The 7,718-nt window shown below is 39.8% G+C and overlaps 1 long non-coding RNA gene across 1 annotated transcript; it reads right to left on the bottom strand.

Annotated features, from left to right (window-relative positions):
• Positions 1 to 2,608: 2,608 nt before the first annotated feature.
• Positions 2,609 to 4,172, bottom strand: LOC109365557. The gene is made up of 3 exons (XR_002111249.1): positions 4,094 to 4,172; positions 3,358 to 3,554; positions 2,609 to 3,270 (listed from the first exon to the last, which is right to left on the bottom strand). It is a non-coding gene; the product is annotated as an uncharacterized LOC109365557 (long non-coding RNA).
• Positions 4,173 to 7,718: the final 3,546 nt, after the last annotated feature.

The following is a 7,718-nucleotide window of genomic DNA, read 5'->3' as shown; positions in this document are numbered from 1 at the left end:
AAAGAACTTCCCCCTGACATCCAACTTAAATCTTCCCTCCTTCAACTTGAAACCATTTCCCCTTGTCCTGCCATTATCTACCCTGAAATGTATGTGCACTCTGTTACAGAGCACTAAAAGCTGGTATTGTTTTCTTTTTTTCTGTCTGACGGGGGAAAAAAAGCCCCCTTAACAGAAAAGAAAAATTTCTGGATAGAATGGTTGTTTCTACAGACATAAAAAAGTCTAACTATTTTTGTAATTAAATGTATCTCTACAAAGAGTTTTGCTTGAATATACTACATTCATTCAGCAGACTCCTTGCCATGCTTACAGGTTTGTATCTCTCATGAGAGAGTTCTGAAACGGTTATACAGTTCTCCAGGAACAGATAAAACCTCCTTTAACATTGTTTTGTTGTGGATAATACTTTGCAGTGCTGTTTCTCAAACAGCTGTATCTTGGTAGCTTATTAAAAAAATCCACTTTATCCCAGTGTGTTCCATTAATGAAAAGCTGAAGAAAAACAGAAGGGAAAGGAAAAAGCAAAAAAAAAACAAAAAAACCATCACTGAAAATGAAAGAACAGCCTTCCTATGGAATTCCTGAAATCCCCCAGTGCTACTTGTAATGAAAGTCAGTGATAATAATGACCATGGGTTAATATTTTGTTTAGCTTTTTTTCTTGAGGGTCCTGTCACAATGAATGTTTTGGAGGAGAAATGGTTTATGAATTGCAGAAACCTGGGTTGTCGTTTTTTTTTTGCAGGAGAATCCAAGACTGCTCATTCATGTTTGTAACATACAGAGCGATGTTGTTCTGTAATGGTATAATCACCTCTACACTTCTAGTGAACAAAACAGCCAAGATCTAGTTAATAAAATCAAATAAATTAAAAAAAAAAAAGAAGAGAGAGAGCGAGAGGCCTCGGAAAAGGAAATGTTTCCATCTTTTGAATAAATCGTACAGAAGGATGTAAATATAAAATGTAAATATAAAAAATAGTAAATATTTTTTTCAGCACTTATATGCTTGTTCGTTTTTGCTTTCTGAGACTATTTGTCTGATAACAGTGAAAAAGGAAAGGAGGGCATGTTTCCTTCAGGATTTCACTAATGACCTTGTATATTCAGCCCTTAAAGGTATTTTTTTGCTATTTTCCTAAGCAGAAGAGACACCCTCGTGCCAGCACTATGACTGTGTGACTGGTGGGATGTCCTACTGGGCTGTTTACATCGTTATGTGCAAGTTAACCAGCATCAGAACAGCAGCTGAAGCAGAGCTGTGCCATCACCCGCACTACTCAGCTGTGTGCACTCTGGCATGTTTAGCTCTGTACAAACAAACACCATTCCAGTAGATGCCCAGATCCTGCATGTGTTCTCCTCCCTTCTCACAGTTTATCTTCAGGACCAGATGTTATCTTCTCTAGTTTAGAGGTAACCACTAGAGCTTCTCAAGACAAGCCATTTAACTACACACAGTTCTGCTTTCCAGCTGTATGCCACCAAAGGCCTCTGCTCACATCAACTAAATAAAGCCTTGCCTGATACTGAGATCTGGAAAATATTTGTAGCCACTTTCCCACTGTTTAATTTTAAACTGGAACTTTTCTTGTAGGAGGACTAAATAAAAATGAGTAAGGACTTTCACTGTCTGAGGTCTGAGCCAGTTTCCACAGGGTCCTTTGAGAGCTTTCCCAATTATTTTCCTTCAGCTGGGTTCCTGAGTTTAGCTATTAATCTTCCTTCATAAGTAAATCACTATTGCGCACTAACCCTTTTATATTACTGCTCCTCTAACTTTTGTGTACTTTCCTGGTAAAGAATTTCATGCAGTATTCTTCAGGTGGTCTGACAAGCAGAACGACCAGATGGAAATGTTAGGATTACAGCTAAAGATTGCTTAAATGCAAGTGTTCATCTCTGTTTTGTAGAAACAAAATTAATGAACACAAAAATTATCTTCTCACCAATTTTCCTTCTAATTTCCTCCAACAGCCATTCCCAGTAGGTATTACAAAAGTATGGGTAATGAGGTGGATTTGCAGAGAAGGAAAGGAGCAGATACAGAGGAGAGACACTGAGAGTCCAGCATTACAGGAAAGAAGTTCACAGTTTTCTCACTCATCTTGCAACTGCTTTTATTTTTGGGTAAATAATGACAAACTACAATCCTTATGTTGTTGTGTAAGGCATTCTGATATGAAGGTTTTGTGAATGAAAGAAAAGATGAGAAAAGTAGTAAAGATCTTGTTGATAGATGTTGTCAAGCAGCAATGAAAATAGTGGTCAGGAGGACTAAAAATCCACTGGGAGAGAATGAAAATAAGCACTTTTCTATGTGACAAGCTTTCATCATTAAAAAAAAAAAACAAACAAACAAATAAAACCAACCAACCGACAAAAATGACTAAACACCTGGAGAATGGAAGTAGTTCTGGCAAGAGGGATATAGCTACTCTGAACTTAATAAAACGTTCAAATGCTCATATAATACTCTGCTGGGTCATGCTTCCAGTATGCATCAGAAGATACTTCTGGAAAATGAACATACGGCAGACAGATTTCTCAACCCCCTTTTTATTTTAGAATAAGAGAGAGAAAAATAATAAAGAATAAAGCTCCCTTTAGGGTCTTCACATACAGTGAAAATTAAGTTTTCCAGACCAAAATGCCAGAGTCATTATGAACTGGCAGAAATGCACTAAGTGTTTTGGGATTGATATAGAGCTGCAGCTAATATCCTTTTCCTTTGGAAATGCGTTAGGTCTATAGTGATTACTGCAGGCCAGGACTTTGTCATATGTGAGAAATGACATTATAAGATGATTTTTCAAAACTTAAAATATATTTCACTCTTGACTGAATGTAACAATTTCTTCCTGACCCTGACACTAGAACCTGTTTTCTCTACTGACACAATTGTGCCCCTTTTGTAGACACATAGTGATGTGAACAGGTAGTGAGTTGCAGTTGTTCCGTAGGGCTGTTTCCCAATTTTTGTTTGCTGTAGTTCTGCAATGAAGTTTCTATTTATTTTGGAGCATAAAATGTAACCTGACATATAGTAAATAGACTATGATGAAACAGAAGACTGAGTCTGCTGTGAAGCTCTACTGTATGCATCTTAGCCAAGATTTCTCTCATAATTGATGGAAGTTTTGCACTGGTGGCTGCATCATGCAGGAATCTCCTTCCAGCAGCTCCAGTGACGCTGTGCTCCAGGGTAGCCCCAACTGCACGCAGAATTAGAGGGATGGAGGCCAACACAGGCAAACCTTACTTGAACTGTAAGCCCAAGAACATTTGGAGACAGCACATTAGGAAGAATGCAAACAGTACAAAAGAAAAAGAAAGGAAAGAAGTATACAATACATTGATATGCTTCTTGTGTCACAATCTTGGTATCTTGGCAAGCCACACATTTGTCCAGTTACCATGAAGGTAATTTGAAAAAAAGTTGGAGCAAAGAATTCAGGCCGTATCCAGGCAGGCCAGGTGTTACCACTGCCCATTTATTTCTCCTGCTCTGCCAGTATCCATCCAGGTGAATCAAAAACACTTCTCTACTCCTGTGCAAAGCAAAACAGATCTGTTAGCAAGCTTCATCAGCAGTTTAAACTAAATTGCCTGGTTTTGTAATGACACAGATGAAGTGCAGTCACACTAATCGTGATGAGGAGAGCAGACAGAACACTTTGGAGGTGAAACCTTCCTAAATGCTCTCACCTTAAAGAGACTGCTTGATCTGGGGCTACACTCAGAACATTTTGCCTGTCTTCTGGGTAGTCATAAGAGGTAGGGGAGAAACTCAGATTCATTTGAAACAAAGCTGAGAACATCAGTTAAATATATTTACTGAATATGCCATATTTCTAACTTCTGTTATGCAAGCATTATTTTCTCTCGTTCTGACATCAGAGATCTGAACTATCTCCAGAAGATGAAATACCATCTCAAGGTAAATCACACAGCTTCTTATTAATGCTGCTCTATCACTGCATTGAAATCAGTGCTAAGCAATCTAGCAAGAGAAGGAAATCATGAGTCATTATTAAATTTATGAGAAGCTGGTTCATAAATCCTATATAATCACTTTTTCTGAGCTGACCTGGGAAAATCCTTTAAAGCTGCTTCATTCTATTTGGCATCTACGGTAGCTCAGTGTGATAGAAAAGATTTACCTTTCCCCAGATAACTTCCCAGAGCCCTTGGTTTTCAGCTGACAGTGAGGAAAGACTCGCAGCTGTGTGCTTCAAATTAGATTACAAAAATTTGAAGGCACCTGAATTTAAGCAGAGATTAGGCCCATAAAACCAAAATTACAACTGAAAAGTCTTCTGTAATTCCCTTATTCTGTAAGAATTGAGACTCCCTGGGTAGCTAACTTATTTACTGCAAAGCTTCCCAGGTCTCTGCAACAGCCCTGATCTGAATAGCCCAAAGGCCAGAGAGGATCCAGAGATGGGGATTGCCTAAATCCTGCATGAAATCTGCTTCCCAAATGCCAGTACAATTAAATAACAATTAGCAGGCAGAAAGGAAAAGGAGCAAGACCGAAGCCTGGTGCTGCAGGCTGGTTGGTCAAAGGAAGTGAGGTCTTGGGGTCTCAGCCTAGCACCAAGGTCTCCACAGACACCTTTCTCCAATGGCTATTTAATGCCTGATCAGCTCCTGAAGTCTCTTTCCTGGGCTCCAAGCTGATGTATGTGGATGTAATAGCCTTTGAGTGGCCCTCGGATGGCCCACACTGGCTGCCTCCTCAGAATGCTGACTGTCCCTTATGTTTGTTTCTCAGCTGGAATAAGGAAAGGCCTATGGTGTTAATGGCACTGGGACAGCTTCTGCAGTAACACAAAGGAAGCAGGCATTTGAGCTCTGCCCCAGTGCCAGCTGGAGACACAGCACAAACTTCTCTGCAGAATGCTCCAGTTGATGAGCAGACCTACTAGAGCTAGTATGCTCCTGAATTGTGTTGACTGCCTATTTTTCTTTGGTGACTACTGGCACACAATCAAAAAGCCTAATGAAGATTAAATATTCATATAAAATTGAGAATAGTGTAAGCAACAGAAGCCTAAAGGTAACAGGATTGTTGTCCTACCTAAATCAGCATTAACTCTCCATTCACGTATTGTGAAAACCACGATATCACACATTCATCCTTATGTGTAACAGTGACTCGCTCCTTGCCTTTCTTATCAGTAGTGTGTCATTTTTATTCTGTTCTCACACCCAACTTTACAGATTCCTACTTGTCGCTGAGTTTATGTGTAGTTTTACTCCCTCTTTAATTTAAAATAGTGGTTGTAAGAGCTCAGCAGCTGTCAGAGCTGTTCTTTTATTTAAGCCATCAGTCTCACTTTGATATATTAATAAATGAGAAATGTTGTTTTTTTCAAACTCTTCCCTCAGACTTCTGCTATCTCAGTGACAATTGCTCCTGAAATTTTCAAGAGCTGTGAAGATGAGCAAAATTCAAAATTCATCAGACCTCTGTAAGCACAGCAGATCTCAGAGTAGATCTCTGCTTGAAATATGATGACTACCTAAACCATACATTTAATGCAGTGCAATTTTTATTTTTGGTTTCCTGTTAAACAGTTTATGATTTTCTGCTATTAGAAAAGAAGGCTTGTTATTGTATTTCAACAGGAGTATGTATTACTTGAGGTCTCCCTGTTCCATTGACACAATTAAGTAGTGAATGGATGCCTGAGGGGAAAAAAAAAAAAAGTTACCAAAGCAGTAACTCTACAAATAACAGACAGGAAACTATTTAGGAATAAATGATCTAAAAAATAGCCTGAGGTGTTTCATTTGTTTTGTTTTCCCTTGGTTAACAGAGGAAATGTTTTCTTGTATTTCTGATGTGGCTTTCTTTTTGTTAACTGTATTTTGGAGCATATAGATTTTGTTCTTGAGATATTTTTCTCTTTCTTAAGAGGGCACATCCTTTGAAACAGCTGGCATGGCATACTACCAGTGAAGTGCAAGTATAAACTATTAGGGCCTTGCATAACTTCTGTGTTTTCTTCAGTGATCTGAATTTTCATCTGATAAACACAAATGCCATGTTCAATTTTATTTTCTGCTCTTTTAATGCAAGTATGAAAATTGTCATTTTCTGTAACCCCAAAAAGATCTGGCAATGCATCGCTGCTCCTGGGCTTGACAGTCGTGGCAGTGTTTCAGCTTCCATTAAACAAATGACAAGTGACTTAAAAAATTAAACACAGAGTTAATATTTCATAGTGACTATACAAAATGGACCCGGGCAGTCTCCTGCATTAAGCTGTGCAGGACATGACCCAAGTGGCAGGCAGAGATGTGCTGTCCCAGATGCCTACCTGCAGCTGCACAGGGCCTCCTTGCTCCTGGTTTAAATAAACTTGAGTGAATGCTATTTGCTTTGCTGGGGAGTCACAGCCAACACTTTGGGCACCCACACATGGGAAGAGAAATCGTGGTGAAGCAGTAGCTCAGGCTGCCCAGGGAAATGGTGGAGTCACTGCCCGTGGAGGCATTCAAGAATTGTGTAGATGTGGCACTGAGGGACATGATTGTTGGTCAAGATAGTGATGGGCTGGTGGTTGAACTGGGTGATCTTAGTGGTCTTTTCCAGCCTTAATGATTCTATGATTCTGTGTGGATGAGCAGATAGACAGGAGAACAGAGGTGGTAGTGACTTGTGGGCCTCCTGGCAGGAAAGTCTATCCATTTCTGACCCAGTCACACTACTTCCTCCATGGACCAGAGAGGTGTTCTACCCTTCAGCACCTGGCCCTGTTCTGTGTGAATGCAGGGGACCTTACAGCACCCTTCTCCTCTCTCCCTTGGCCTTGAGAAACTGATAAGCATTGTACCTGTGCACAGATTTAGATACAAACTGAGACAAATGACATTCTTTTTGTTCCTTTTCCATGGCAAAAATTGTTTCCTGCAGTTCTCAGGTGCCTCTTCTGAATTTATTGCCCCCTGTGGGGGTTTTTAACTGTTTAATGCCCTGATCCCTGGTAGAATGAGCTCTTCGGTACCTTGAAGATGACTGAAAACTGTGGGGGGATTGTGGGTTCCATGGGGTCTGGTAGTATGCAGTGTGCTTTGTCTAGCATAGCAAGTGTGTGGTTTTGGGAGACAAATAACTGCAAATGCAGAACAGGAGCTGTACCTATACAGTCAATCTGCCAAATGGGGGATGCCTAGTGCTTGAGGAGACCTGAAACAGAGAAGATGCTTGTTTAGGAAAGCAGAGGGGAGCCCAGCGAGGAGGAGGTGATACTGTTCAGCACATGGGGCTTCCTGAAATGCTCTGCAGTGCGGAGGATACTAAATAAGCAGAGACATCTCTGCTTCGTAAAGGTAAATAGCCATAGTAGCCTCTGCCATAAATCCCTTTCAATCTTTACTGTGAACTACAGAAGTACCATCACAAAATAAATAGCCCAGCAAAGGCCCCTGGAAGGTTAAGTGTTAACAGTGTTTTGAGGACACTCTCATTTTCTCTGTGCAATTCCATACGTATGCAAGTTTGTACTGGAGTTGCACTCCTAAAGAAGAGATTACTGCTAAAATATTCTGTATTTTATAAAGATATAAAATTGGATGAAATTTTATAAGATATAGCTCATAAAATACTGCAGAATACCTTGTATGATACAAATCTACGAAGCTCTCTCTTCTCATAAAATATTCTGAAACCTGTATCTTAAACCAGTAGATAGATCAAACTCTGC

This window comes from Meleagris gallopavo, chromosome 1 (genome assembly GCF_000146605.3).
Source record: "Meleagris gallopavo isolate NT-WF06-2002-E0010 breed Aviagen turkey brand Nicholas breeding stock chromosome 1, Turkey_5.1, whole genome shotgun sequence".
NCBI classification, from domain to species: Eukaryota; Metazoa; Chordata; class Aves; order Galliformes; family Phasianidae; genus Meleagris; species Meleagris gallopavo.
This window is presented reverse-complemented; position numbering and strand designations above follow the sequence as displayed.